Genomic DNA, 15,009 nt, shown 5'->3' with positions numbered 1-15,009 from the left:
AAAACTTACTAAACATAAAATTACGATGCATCGATGGTAAAATAGAGGGGGTGAACAATAAATATTCCTCACCCAGGGTGACGAATAGCGCGACCCTATATATATATATATAGGACTCATTTTCTATACTCTTGGGAGTATGTACTCCCATCTTCAATATACCTCGTATATGCATTGATTATACCCCTTATCATTCTCAATATACTTCATTAAATATTCTAAGATACCTCAATACAAGTTTTGTTGAAAAAAAATATCATTTACGATCTACTTTTTGCAATATACCTTTTTCACGTACAAACAAATCAGTATATACGTAAACCTTTGAAAATATGAGGCACACATGATTTTTTTTCATGAAATCAATTTTAGGGTATCTAGTAATTATTAATGAAGTATATTAAAAATAATAATAAGCTATAAAAGATTCATCTATGTGGTATATGAGGAGCGAGAGTACGTACTCTCAGGAGTACACAACCATTTTCCTATATATATATAAGCCCATGAGGTTCAAGCAATATAATGAATGATTCCACCAAACCTCTCTCTCCCTTCTAACATGGTATCAGCCTTACCTTGAGCCTAAACCCTAGTCGCCGCCGGTTCCGCACCCGCGCGCCGCCCCTGGGGCGGTCGACCTTCATGACCGCCGCCAGGGGCTGCGCCGCCCGTACCTAGGGTTCGTCAGCCGGTCATGTTGACCGGCTGCCTTTCAGAGTATTTTTACCTAGCCCTTGCGCCGGGTTTTTTCTATCTCCCGCTGATCATCTTGATCAGTGTTTTCTTTTTGGTTTTCCGATCTAAGCTTGATCGGTTTGCGTCGCCTGCCGCTGCCATCGACCCCCGTCGCCGCCCTACTCTGACACTGGCGCAACACTCTGCCTCTTCACTGACCCAGTGGCCTTGCACGATGCGGCGGCCCTTCACAGCCGTCGTTCGCGCCTCTGCCCGGCCGTCGCTGCCCTGCTCCGACCGGGACTTCTGCATCCACCACCTCCGCCGCTTCTGTACGGCCGCTCTGCTGTCTGCCTCGTTGGCCCCGTCGCCGGATGCCTCGGGCTAGCCGGCTGTGTCGGACTCGCCGTCCGCACCGTCGTCGCTGGCCTCATCTTGGACTACGCCACCACCCTGCCTCAACTGAGCGGTGTCCCCGACCTCGAATGCAATCGGCTTGATCACCGACTCGCCACCGCGATCCACCTCATCTACGTCACGCGACCAACCAGGTCCGTCGGTTGCACGGGCCTCCGCAGGTCCCATGAAGATCGTCCCCAAGTTCAGTGCACCCCTCCACCTGTGACACCTGGATAATCAAGCTACAGTAAACATCTGCTAATGGTGCCACGTCACCTCGGTTAGTGTTAGTAAACCCACGTTGATTCGAAACCGTTCCAAATAAAAACTCAAAAATCATGTGAAACGATTAAGGTTTTGAAATATTAAAACTAAAATGTTCGGGATGTGACAAATAATGCATAGGTAATTATGGTGTAGAAACCACACCTTTATAAAAGGTTTGAATGCTCTAAAATGATTTAAGCGGTAACTAAAACATTACTTAAATGCCTTTGGTATTTAATAAAATACTAAACTAGTTTAATTTGGGTTAAAACCTTTTGTGGCAGAGGGTTATTTTGAAACGTTATTTTAGGAACTATTATCATATTATACTAACTAAAAATAATGTGGAACTAAAATTAAAAAAGAAAAGAATGGGAAAATAAAACGAAATAAAAAGAAACCCCCCTAAGCCAACTGGGCCTCGGCCCAGCCAGTGGCCTGCCAGGCCGGCCCAATTGGCCCAGCCGGCAACACCTTAACCCCTCACCCCCGCAAACCCTAACCCCCACGATCCCCCACTCCTCCCACTCTTCTCCCTCGATTGGATCGGGTGCTCGAACCGCCCAGACCCCATCGCCTCGATGCCGCACCGTCGCCCCCCCAAAGCCGTCCGTCCCCGCTCGAAGACCAACCCGTCGCCGGACTCCCCATCACCGCTTGCCCGCGTCGTCCCGCACCCGGCACGCCCACGACCGCGGCTCGTTGCTCGACGTCGCCGCCGCCCCAATCGCCACCTCGCCGGACGTCATCGCCGCCTCCTCCCCCGCGTCGAACCATCCCCGTCGTCCTCCCCACGCCCCGCTGCCCCTCCCCTACACCGCCGGTGAGGCCCCCGCCTCTCCCCTCTTTCCTCTCCCTATGTCGGATGTCGTCATGCCCGCCGTCCCGTGCACGCGCTCACATGGCCGCTCCCGCTTGCTCCGGCCCACCCCTGCCTTCCTTGCTCTACTCCACCTCTGGCCGCGGCCAAGCCCGCACCAGCAGCTCCGCTTGGCCCTGCTTGGCACACCTCACCTGCGTCTCTTCTCGCGTCGTCCGCCCGCCGCGCGCGCCCCCTACCTGCAGATGCCCGCGCCACCACCTCCTTCCGCTTGCCGCCGCGCACTCGCCGGTTGCCCCGACCGTGTGCCGCCTCGGCCCCGTGCTACTGCTGCCCTTCCCCCTGCTAATGCTGCTTTGCCGCAGCCTAGCACCAGTTGCGCGCTTGCCGCGCACCACGCGCTGCCCGACCACCGCACTCCGCATCCGCTCTCGCGCCCGGCTGCGTCACTACGCGCACACGCACACCCGCAGCCGCACGCCGCCGCGCCATCCCCCCCGCATGCTCTCTGCCGCCTCGCTGCTTTCTGTGCGACGCCGTGCCAGGTGTTGCTCGCGCCACAGCCGGCCCTGCTCTCCTTCGTTCCGCGCCGGGCCGCCCGCGCCCCGCCGCGCGTAGCAAGTCCAGCCCCGCGGCTGGCCTGGGCGAGCGTCGTAACGGGCACCCACGCGCTTGCGTCCATTGCCCACACCCGCTAGGCCCCAGGGGCCTATGACAAACGGGCCCCGCCCAGAACGAATAAATAATAATAATAATAATAATAATATATAAATAAATAAATAATAATTAATTAACCTAATTAATTCTGATTAAATCAGCTAATTATGATTAATTAACCTAATGACTAATAAACCTAATTAACTACTGTTAATTAACTAAACAGTCTATGACGGATGGGACCCACCTGTCAGGTTGACCAGGTCAATTGCTGACGTCATGCTAACATTAGCAAACACTATTCTGGAAAATTTTAAATTAAAATAATTAAATAAATCCTAAAAATGATTTAAATCTTTTAAAAATTAATATAAAATAAACCAAAGCTCGGATGGAAAAACTTTGTACATGAAAGTTGCTCAGAACGACGAGACGAATCCGTATACGCAGCCCGTTCGTCCGCCACACATCCCTAGCATAGCGAACACGCAACTTTCCCCCTCCGATTTGTCTATCCGAAAACGCTAAACATCGGGGATATTTTCCCGAATGTTTCCCCCCTTCATCGTTACAACCTCATACCGCGTTAGGGCACACCTAGCATCACGCTTTGTCATGTCATGCATCATCATGCATATGTTTTCTTAATATTTATTGTTTTCCCCCTCTTCTCTCGCTAGACACCGAGACCGACGCTGCTGCTACCCAGTACGACTACGGTGTTGACGACCCCTCTCTCTTGCCAAAGCAACCTGGCAAGCGCCCCCTTGATCACCAGATATCGCCTACTCTTCTCTCTACTGCTTGCATTAGAGTAGTGTAGCATGTTACTGCTTTTCGTTAATCCTACTCTGATGCATAGCCTGTCATCGTTGCTACAACTGTTGATACCTTACCTGCAATCCTAAATGCTTAGTATAGGATGCTAGATTATCATCAGTGGCCCTACATTCTTGTCAGTATGCCATGCTATACTATCGGGCCGTGATCACGTCGGGTGTTGATCACGGGTAAATACATACATATATACATTCTATACAGGTGGTGACTAAAGTCGTTTCGACTCGTTGAGTACCCGCAAGTGATTCGGATGTGGGGGCTGAAGGGGCAGGTGGCTCTATCCAGGTAGTGGTGGGCCTGAGTTCCCGACGACCCCCGACAGTTACTTTGAGGCGGAGCGACAGGACAGGTTGAGACCACCTAGGAGAGAGGTGTGCCTGGCCCTGGTCGGCGTCTGCGGTTATTTCTAAATAACACGCTTAACGAGATCTTGGTATTTGATCCGAGTCTGGCCACTGGCCTATACGCACTAACCAACTACGCAGGAACAGTTATGGGCACTCGACGTCGTGGTATCAGCCGAAGCCTTCATGACGTCAGCGACTAAGCGGCGCGCGCCGGGTTGGACCGCGTAATGCAACTTCCTTTGTAATGGATGTTGCTAGGTCTGCTCTCTGGCCGCCCATGCAACCTGTAGGTGTGCAATGGGCGATGGGCCCAGACCCCTGCGCGCATAGGATTTAGACCGGCGTGTTGACCTCTTTGTTGTGCCTAGGTAGGGCCACGACGTGTTTATCTTCTGAGGCCGGGCATGACCCAGGAAAGTGTGTCCGAACAAAGGGGATCGAGCGTGTTGGGAAATGTGGTGCACCCCTGGAGGGAAGTTAATCTATTCGAATAGCCGTGATCTTTGGCAACAGGACGACTTGGAGTTGTACCTTGACCTTATGACAACTAGAACCGGATAGTTAATAAAATACACCCTTCCAAGTGCCAGATACAACCGGTGATCGCTCTCTCACAGGGCGACAAGGGGAGGATCATCGGTTAGGATTATGCTATGCGATGTTAGTTAGTGAACTTACCATCTACTCTCTTCTTCCGGCATTCTGCAGTTCAGTCCACATATGTTACCCCCTTTTCCGTTTGATACCAATGCATACATATGTAGTGTAGATCCTTGCTTGTGACTACTTTGGATGAGTACTCACGGTTGCTTTGCTCCCCCTTTTCTCCCTTTCTATACTCGGTTGCTGCGAGCAGACGACGGAGCCCAGGAGCCAGACGCCATCGTCGACGACGATCCCTACTACACTGGAGGTGCCTACTACTATGTGCAGCCGCCGCCGACGACCAGGAGTAGTTTTGGAGGATCCCAGGCAGGAGGCATGCGCCTCTTTCAATCTGTATCCCAGTTTGTGCTAGCCTTCTTAAGGGAAACTTGTTTAACTTATGTCTGTACTCAGATATTGTTGCTTCCGCTGACTCGTCTATGATCGAGCTCTTGTATTCGAGCCCTCGAGGCCCCTGGCTTGTAATATGATGCTTGTATGACTTATTTTATTTGTAGAGTTGTGTTGTGATATCTTCCTGTGAGTCCCTAATCTTGATCGTACACGTTTGCGTGTATGATTATTGTACGGTCAAATCGGGGGCATCACAAGTTGGTATCAGAGCCGACTGCCTGTAGGTATCCCCCTTCCACACTCCTTGGCCGAAGTCGAGTTTAGTCATTGCAAAACTTTTACTAACATGGCTGTGTGCCTTACGGGGCCACGTCACCATTGGGTGGTATTAGGATCTTTTATTCCTCGACCTATACTCTAGGACTCTGATCTCTCTTCTATTCGGGTTACATAAATTTGCTAAACTCTAACATTAGCTTCTCGTAACAACTTTCTCCCGGAGAGCCCCTTATTACAGATGGTCGTCTGCTGCACCAGAAGAATCCGAAGTTACTCTCCGTTGTTCTCTCGAGACATTATGCCGTCGCTTTTGCAATTCCCTACCACCGAAACATCCCTATGGATAAATACTTGCACCTGTCGTCTCTCGTTCTTACTTTATTTCCAGTCGATCTTGTTATTACAAGATACCCCAAGAATACTTGTGCCTACTGCCTTGCAGTTCCTTGCCACCTGAATACCCCTACGAATAATTTCTTGCACTTATCGAGCATTCACTCATTCCCAGTTGATTCATGTATTTCACAATAGTCTTGAAAATACCATTCGATCTTCCAAAAATCTTCGGCAGCCTATTGCTCTGGAAATCCTTGCTTGCTTTCATTATGGTTAATCCCATAAGTCTAGTAATCTTATTGGCATCCTTTGACACTATCATTTTGAGTCCGTTGATTCTATATGTGTGCGAATGCACGCAATCATCAGTTGATCCTTATAAATTATCTTTCTGTCTTAGACGTCTCTCGAACATGAGCTGGTTCTCGGCCAATCAGATTGTCATTGATTGTACCCCTAAGTCTATTCAACTTATCCATCCTTGATCAGAGCATTTTCTCCTGATCCCTTGATTTGAAAATGATAATTCCTTTCTTATTTAAAACGTTGAATTATTCAGATGTTCTATAAACCGATGCATTTGCATTCTTTCTTCCTCTGATTGGGTATCGATACTCACATCAGCTCCATTGTGGATCGCCATATCCACTGTTGGATTATTATTCGACAGTGTCCTTGATAATTAATCACCTTGTGAGTTCTTTCTCCGATACATAAAGCCTTTGGTAAATTGTATCGTCTCCTTTTGTCAACCGTGCTCTATTTTCGAGCTGGTGATATTTACTCTTGAATCTTGTGGTATATGTTTCTAAGATGTCCCGATGGGTTGAACCTATACCTTCTCTAAAACCGTGTAAACCCGAAAGTTTTCATGAGTCCTCTACTGTTGTTATGTTAGATAAAATTTCAACACAACTTTGTTGAAGGCGAGAAGTGAATGAAAGGTTATGCATTAGAGAAGTGGGGGTCAACCTTGAACTTTGTGTTCATGCCCATGGACACGATGTAGATCCTATCATGGAAGCTTCTTGTAATAATAACTATTTCCTTGATAAGTATCATCTGGTATCTGTGAATTGACCCTTTTGAACCGTGGATCTGACCATGATTGTTCTCCTTTGATTCTATTTCTCGGACAAGTTAAAGTACTTGTCTCCTGCAGATCAGTACGCCTGCCCAACCTCTATTTTGTTCTACCTTCGAGTATTACCCCCTGGTATCTCGAGGATATCAACCCATTGCACTTCATCTTAGGAATTTCTGATGAAGTAGTATCTTTCCCCGTCATAATCACTCCACAGGTTCGAGGTTGTCGTCAATCAAGAATGCCGATTAGTGAATCAAATCTGCACTACAATTCAGTACCTTCTAGTACTTTGTTTTTGAGGAGTTTAATACTCCATCACGTCATTCCTAGCCGATCGGCTATATTCATTATCGTGCCGATTTTAATTGTGCTACCTGGTCCTTAACCTCGGAGCGCAACTTTTGATGATGATCTAAGCTTACGCTGATCTTCCTCATCATACCAATTCGCCTTGAACAACAAGCTTGATTTCGAGTTTGTGTCGTACCCGTGGTTCCAATAAGCTTTCGCTTCATCATTCCTTTGACTTGATGTCATCGTCGATCGATTACATCTTCAGGTAATCTCTCGACAAATGTGTTGTGATCATCATCAACATATTGAGCTCTTTCAAGATACCCATCGAGTTCATGATGAGCAATACCATCCTTGCCCCTCGATGATGTGTGTTATCATCGACAACATTCTTGCCTTCCCACAACACAAACTTGTTCATGTTATGAATGCAACTTGCTATCCAGCTTGTATGATGTTCCACCTTGAAGTATTAATGTCCTTTATGACAAGGATGTTGTGAGGATTGCTCCTCCTCTTAAGAATTCTTGGTATAGTGATGCTTCTCACCATCACCATTCTTTCTTGGTCCTCTTGTTGATTCCAACCGGTGTACCAACAAGTGAATGGTGTTGTTTGGATTCTGTCCTTCTAGCAACCCTATTGCTTTGAAGTTAATGGTTGGCCGTTCATTCTTAAACTATTGGTTACTGAATCACCATTCTGACATTGGTCGTGCAACCCAACCCATATTTCGGGCGCACCTTTCAACCAATGTTTAATTGTGTATGTTTTCCTCGAGCATACCCTATTATATCATTTGATCTGACAAATGTTATCTCCTTGTTCTCATAATTGTGGAAATCCATCTTTTTGGAAATCTCAATGAATGGTCGCTAGGTCCATGCGGCACCTCCTCATCCTCTCCTTGGATTACTGGTGAACTCTTGTTTTAGAACTCGCTTCCATAGTTCATTTGCCGAGAATCTTGCGATGTCTTCTCGTCAAATTGTGTCGCACCTTTTTATTCTTAGGCATCCTGATCCCAATCAGATCTGAATCTCGGTTAGATATGATGGTTGGAACATATATCCAAAAATTATAACATTGGTCTTTATATGACCCGGTAAGGTGAGTCATGCCTAGCACACCTGGCCGGAGGACCTATTGTTATAGATTCCTTTTTAGCAAGGTTAGCCATTCTTCCATGAGGAAATCGTAAGACTTATTCTACAAGTTATTCCTGATGGATCCTTTGTGTATCCAAGGTCTAACCTTTGCTTGAAGACCCTGTCAATGCTATCTCGAAGCCTATCTGTGGTACTCCGATCTTCAATAAGAACATTGGAAGCCCAATGCTAAATGTTTTCTTGCTCAATTATCCAAACACCGTTGTATGGGTAATGTCATGAAATTTCTCTCCCCTTACCAAAAGAGTTTTCTACATTATATCCTGTCACAGATATCATGCTCTGCTTGTCCGTGGGGAGGATATATCCCTGAAATATGTTTTTAAACACATTTTCCTTTCCATTGTTCTGTTTACTCTGATAATCATACTTTCCTTTCCATTGGTTTGCTTAACCCTTCTTGTGATCTATATTATATAAGTAGTAGTACTCTTCTACTTATGTAAAACACCTTGGTGTACAACCGTGTCAGTAAGACCCTGTTTCTTTTGTTGATAGCATTACAGTAACTACCGATGGACGAGAACTTTGCCTATTGGTCCGCCTTGTTCAACGAGCAGGAAAATTGTTCTCTTCGTCCCTCGCCCTTGGTATCGATGTTGTTGCTGACCTAACCGACAGACTATCCTCTGACATGCCTTGCTTCCATTATCGTGCAAGATGTCACCTCCCTTCCATCTTTTAACCCACATGGTGGGCCCATAACCCACAGTTCCACAAGATTGAAACCTGACTCTCCTATACACCCCCGGTTTCCAAAGTTAATTCCTCGCGGGTGGCCTCGTACATAATTCACGAACCACCTTCCTACAGATCTATTCTCGTATCACACGCAATACTTATTCTAGTTGCCCTGAAACCCTTTCACCTTCTAAGTAGGCATCGAACGATTGCCTGGCCGCTTGAAACTCCTTATTGTACCCTCTTACTTTCCTCTCGAAATTTTCTAAGTTTCAATTCGAGAGTTACTTTCCGCCATCTTCATTAACGTTATATACCAGATAGCAACCTTGTAGAGGTCCATTCTTCTGAAGTTACCCCTTATCCTTTTCGTACGTGCGATGAAGATCCCGAATGAAGGATGACGACTTCATCATGATGGCCTGAAACAGAGGAATGAAGACATCAATGTAATAGATCGGCTTCTTCGAGAAGAGCGAGCCAGAATGAGAAGACCCGCTGGCTTCGTTACCAAACCTTTCCCCCTTTCACTACCTCTTAAATCTCGGGACGAGATTTCTTGTAGTGGAGGAGAATTGTGATGCCCGGATAATCAAGCTACGGTAAACCTCTGCTAATGGTGCCACATCACCTCGGTTACTGTTGATAAACCCGCGTTGATTCGAAACCGTTCCAAATTCAAATTCAAAAATAAAGTCAAACGATAAAGGTTTTCAAATATTAAAACTAAAATGTTCGGGATGTGCCAAATAATGCATAGGTAATTATGGTGTAGAAACCACACTTTTATAAAAGGTTTGAATGCTCTAAAATGATTTAAGCGGTAACTAAAACATTACTTGAATGCCCTTGGTATTTTATAAAATACTAAAATATTTTAATTTGGGTTAAAACCTTTTGTGGTAGAGGGTTATTTTTAAACGTTATTTTAGGAACTGTTACATATTATACTAACTAAAAATAATGTGGAACTAAAATTAAAACAAAAAAGAAATATAAAAGAATGGGAAAATAAAACGAAATAAAAAGAAAACCACCCAGGCCAACTCGGCCTCGGCCCAGCCAGTGGCCTGCCAGGCCGGCCCAACTGGCCCAGCCGGCCACACCTTATCCCCTCACCCCCACAAACCCTAACCCCCACGACCCCCACTCCTCCCACTCTCCCCCGATTGGATCGGGGGCTCGAACTGCCCCGACCCCGTCGCCTCAACGCCGCGCCGGCGCCTGCCCGAAGCCGTCCGTCGCCGCCCGAAGATCACCCCGTCGCCGGACTCCCCATCACCGCGCGCGCGTCATCCCACACCTGGCGCGCCCACGACCGCGCCTCGGTGCTCGACTTCGCCGCCGCCCCGATCGCCATCTCACTGGACGTCATCGCCGCCTCCTCCCCCGTGTCGAACCGTCCCCATCAACCTCCCCACGCCCCGCTGCCCAGTCTCGTACACCGCCGGTGAGGCCCCGACCTCTCCCCTCTTTCCTCTTCCTGTGTGGGACGTCATCGTGCCCGCCGTCCCGTGCACGCACTCACGTGGCCGCGCCCGCTTGCTCTGGCCCACCCCTGCCTCCCTCGCTCTGCTCCACCTCCGGCCGCGGCCAAGCCCGTAGCTGCAGCTCCGCTTGGCCCCGCTTGGCCCGCCTCCCGTGCGTCTCTTCTCGCGTCGTTCGCCAGCAGCACCCGCCCCTGCCCACAGATGCCCGCTCCACCACCTCCTTCCGCTCTCCGCAGCGCACTCGCCGGCTTCCCTGACCGTGTGTCGCCTCAGCCCCGCGCTGCTGCTGCCCTTCCCCCTGCTCATGCTGCTCTGCCGCAGCCCGCACTAGGTGTGCGCTCGCCGCGCACCACGCGTTGCCCGGCCACTGCACTCTGTAGCCGCTCTCGCGCCCGGCTGCGCCACAGCACGCGCGCACACCCGCAGCCGCACGCCGCCGTGCCTCCCCCCGCATGCTCTCTGCCGCCTCACTGCTTTCCGCAAGAAGCCGCGCCAGGTGTTGCTCGTGCCCCTGCCGGCGCTGCTCTCCTCCGTGTCGCGCCTGCCACCGGCGCCCCGCCGCGCCTAGCAAGTCCAGCCCCGCTACTTGGCTAGGCGAGCGCCGTAACGGGCGCCCACGCGCTTGCGTCCATCGCCCACACCCGCTAGGCCCCAAGGGCCTATGACAAACGGGCCCCGCCCTAGAACGAATATATATATATAATAATAAATATAAATAAATGAATAATAATTAAAATAATTAATTAATTAACTTAATTAATTCTGATTAAATTAACTAATTATGATTAATCAACCTAATGACTAAATAACCTAATTAACTACTGTTAATTAACTAAACAGTCTATGATGGGTGGGACCCACCTGTCAGGTTGCTAAGGTCAACTTTTGACATCATGCTGACATCAGCAAACACTATTCTGGATAATGTTAAATTAAAATAATTATATAAATCCTAAAAATGTTTTAAATCTTTTAAAAATTAATATAAAATAAACCGTATCTCGGATGGATAAACTTTGTACATGAAAGTTGCTCAGAACGACGAGACGAATCCGGATACGCAGCCTGTTCGTCCGCCACGCATCCCTAGCATAGCAAACACGCAACTTTCCCCCTCCGCTTCGTCTGTCCAAAAACGCTAAACACCGGGGATATTTTCCCGGATGTTCCCCCCCTTCACCGGTACCACCTCATACCGCGTTAGGGCACACCTAGCATCATGCTTTGTCATGTCATGCCTCGTCATGCATCTGTTTGCTTAATTTTTATTGTTTCTCCCCCTCTTCTCTTGCTAGACACCAAGACTGACGCCGCTGCTACCCAGTACGACTACGGTGTTGACGACCCCTCTCTCTTGCCAGAGCAACCAGGCAAGCCCCCCTCTTGATCACCAGATATCGCCTACTCTTCTCTCTACTGTTTGCATTAGAGTAGTGTAGCATGTTACTGCTTTCCGTTAATCCTACTCTGATGCATAACCTGTCATTGTTGCTACAACTGTTGATACCTTACCTGCAATCCTAAATGCTTAGTATAGGATGCTAGATTATCATCAGTGGCCCTACATTCTTGTCAGTCTGCCATGCTATACCATCGGACCGTGATCACGTCGGGTGTTGATCACGGGTAAATACATACATATATACATTCTATACAGGTGTTGACAAAAGTCGGGTCGGCTCGTTGAGTACCCGTAAGTGATTCTAATGTGGGGGCTGAAGGGGCAGGTGGCTCCATCGAAGTAGTGGTGGGCCTGAGTTCCTGACGGCCCCCAACTGATACTTTGAGGCGGAGCGACAGGGCAAGTTGAGACCACCTAGGAGAGAGGTGAGCCTGGCCCTAGTCAGCGTCCATGATTATTGCTAAATAACACACTTAACGAGATCTTGGTATTTGATCTGAGTCTGGCCACTGGCCTATACGCACTAACCAACTACGCGGGAACAGTTATGGGCACTCGACGTCATGGTATCAGCCGAAGCCTTCGTGACGTCAGCGACTGAGTGGCGCGCACCGGGTTGGACCGCGTAATGCAACTTCCTTTGTAATGGAGGTTGCTAGGTCTGCTCTCCGGCCGCCTACGCAACGTGCATGTGTGCAATGGGCGATGGGTCCAGACCCCTGTGTGCATAGGATGTAGACCAGCGTGCTGACCTCTCTGTTGTGCCTAGGTAGGGCTGCGACGTGTTGATCTTCTGAGGCCGGGCATGACCCAGGAAAGTGTGTCCGGACAAAGGGGATTGACCGTGTTGGGAAATGTGGTGCACCCCTGGAGGGAAGTTAATCTATTCGAATAGCCGTGATCTTTGGCAACAGGACGACTTGGAGTTGTACCTTGACCTTATGACAACTAGAACCGGATAGTTAATAAAATACACCCTTCCAAGTGCCAGATACAACCGGTGATCGCTCTCTCACAGGGCGACGAGGGGAGGATCATCGGTTAGGATTATGCTATGCGATGTTACCTGGTGAACTTACCATCTACTCTCTTCTTCTGCTGCAAGATGGAGGTTAACAGAAGCGTAGTCTTCGAAAGGACTAGCTATCCCCCTCTTATTCCGGCATTCTGCAGTTCAGTCCACATATGTTACCCCCTTTTCCATTTGATACCAATGCATACATATGTAGTGTAGCTCCTTGCTTGCGAGTACTTTGGATGAGTACTCACGGTTGCTTTGCTCCCCCTTTTCCCCCTTTCTATACTCGGTTGCTGCGACGAGACGACGGAGCCCAGGAGCCGGACGCCACTGTCGACGACGACTCCTACTACACTGGAGGTGCCTAATATTACGTGCAGCCCGCCGACGACAACCAGGAGTAGTTTAGGAGGATCCCGGGTAGGAGGCCTGCGCCTCTTTCGATCTATGTCCCAGTTTGTGCTAGCCTTCTTAAGGCAAACTTGTTTAACTTATGTCTGTACTCAGATATTGTTGCTTCCACTGACTTGTCTATGATCTAGCTCTTGTATTCGAGCCCTCGAGGCCGCTGGCTTGTAATATGATGCTTGTATGACTTATTTAATTTGTAGAGTTGTGTTGTCATATCTTCCCATGAGTCGCTGATCTTGATCGTACACGTTTGCGTGTATGATTAGTGTACGGTCAAATCGGGTGCGTGACACCACCGATTGAGCAACAGGCTGTCGCTGCGTCGCCCCGCCGGGCCGTAGCACCGCCGTCCCATGGTTCTCCTCGCGGCTGCATCGACTCACGCGCCGCCGCTACGTCTCCCATTCGGGTCGTAGTGCCGCGATATGCGGTCCCCGCCACCGCCCCGAGGTCGTCCCCGCCGTTGCATCCACCTACGCTCCGCCGCTGCGCTGCCCCTTCGGGTTGTTGTGCCGTGGCCCACGGTCCCCACTACCGCCCCAAGGTATTCCCACCGTCGCACGATCTGTCCGCCGCCACTGCGTTGCCCCATCGGGTCGTAGCGCCATGGCCCATGAAGAACGCGGGCGCGAAGTACATCTCAAGCTCACAAAGTATGACAATGATCTCTTCCTGTAGCCTTCGAAGCTGCTTCACATGGATGGACTTTTGAGAGATAACACCAAAGAAGTTGCAAAGACCAGTAAGGATGTCACGGATGCGCTTCTCCATTATTCCCCTAATGGCAATCGGGAGTATCTGCATCATCATCACGTGACAGTCATGAGACTTCATCCCGCTGAACCTATTCTTCTTGGTGTCTAGAAATCTGCTTATCTTCCCACAGTAACCGAAACTTACTTCGGTTCCCGTAAGGCATTTGCTGAATTGATTGATCTCCTTCACACTTAAGGTGAAGCAAGAAGGGGGCAATAATTCTCCTCCATGTTGACTTTTCTGCCCCTTCCCCCCTCCTTCATCTCTGTCTCCATCTCCTCCGTCGACTTTTTACGGGGCAACATGTGGAGATCTTTCCTGATCTTCATATCTTGCAAGTCTTTCCTTGCCTTTGGCCCATCCTTGGTCTTCTCGGGCATGTTCATCAGTGTGTCAAGCAAGCTCTCGAGGACATTCTTCGTTATATGCATTTGATCAAGGCAATGAGGTGTGTCATGATTGGGCCAGTACTCCAAGTCCCAGAAAACAGACCTCGTTTTCCATACCTTCAGCAGCGGCTCCGACGCCTTTTTCATCTTTCTCGGCGCGGGGCATTGTTCCTAGTTTTTCAACAACTCATTGATTTCGGAGCTGCTCCTCTTATGTGGAGGTCCTCGATGCTTAGCCAACCCATTGAATAGATCTCCACACTTTCTTCACGGGTCATCTTTCTCGAGCCATCAAAGATGACCCATGTACACGATTTTTCCAGACCCACCATCCTTCGTTGACGTAAGCTACTGAGACATTGTATCATCCATGCACCTCGTGCATCCGCAGTATCCGTGGCACACCTGGCCTGAGGTGTACCCGTAACCGAGATAGTCGTGCACCGTCTTCATCAGTGCGACTCTCATATAGAAAAACTCTCCTTTGCCGGCGTCCCATCTCCATGTCGGTGTTTTCCATAATGTGTCTAGCTCCTCTTTCAGAAGCCCCATATACAGGTTAATATTATTTCTTGGTTGTTTTGGACCTTGAATCAGCATGCTCATGTGTATGTACTTTGTCTTCATGCACTTCCATGGGGGGAGGTTGTACATCCATACAAAGACGGGCCATGTGATTTGGTTAGTGTT

This window comes from Triticum aestivum, chromosome 4A, assembly GCF_018294505.1.
Source record: "Triticum aestivum cultivar Chinese Spring chromosome 4A, IWGSC CS RefSeq v2.1, whole genome shotgun sequence".
NCBI lineage: Eukaryota > Viridiplantae > Streptophyta > Magnoliopsida > Poales > Poaceae > Triticum > Triticum aestivum.
This window is presented reverse-complemented; position numbering follows the sequence as displayed.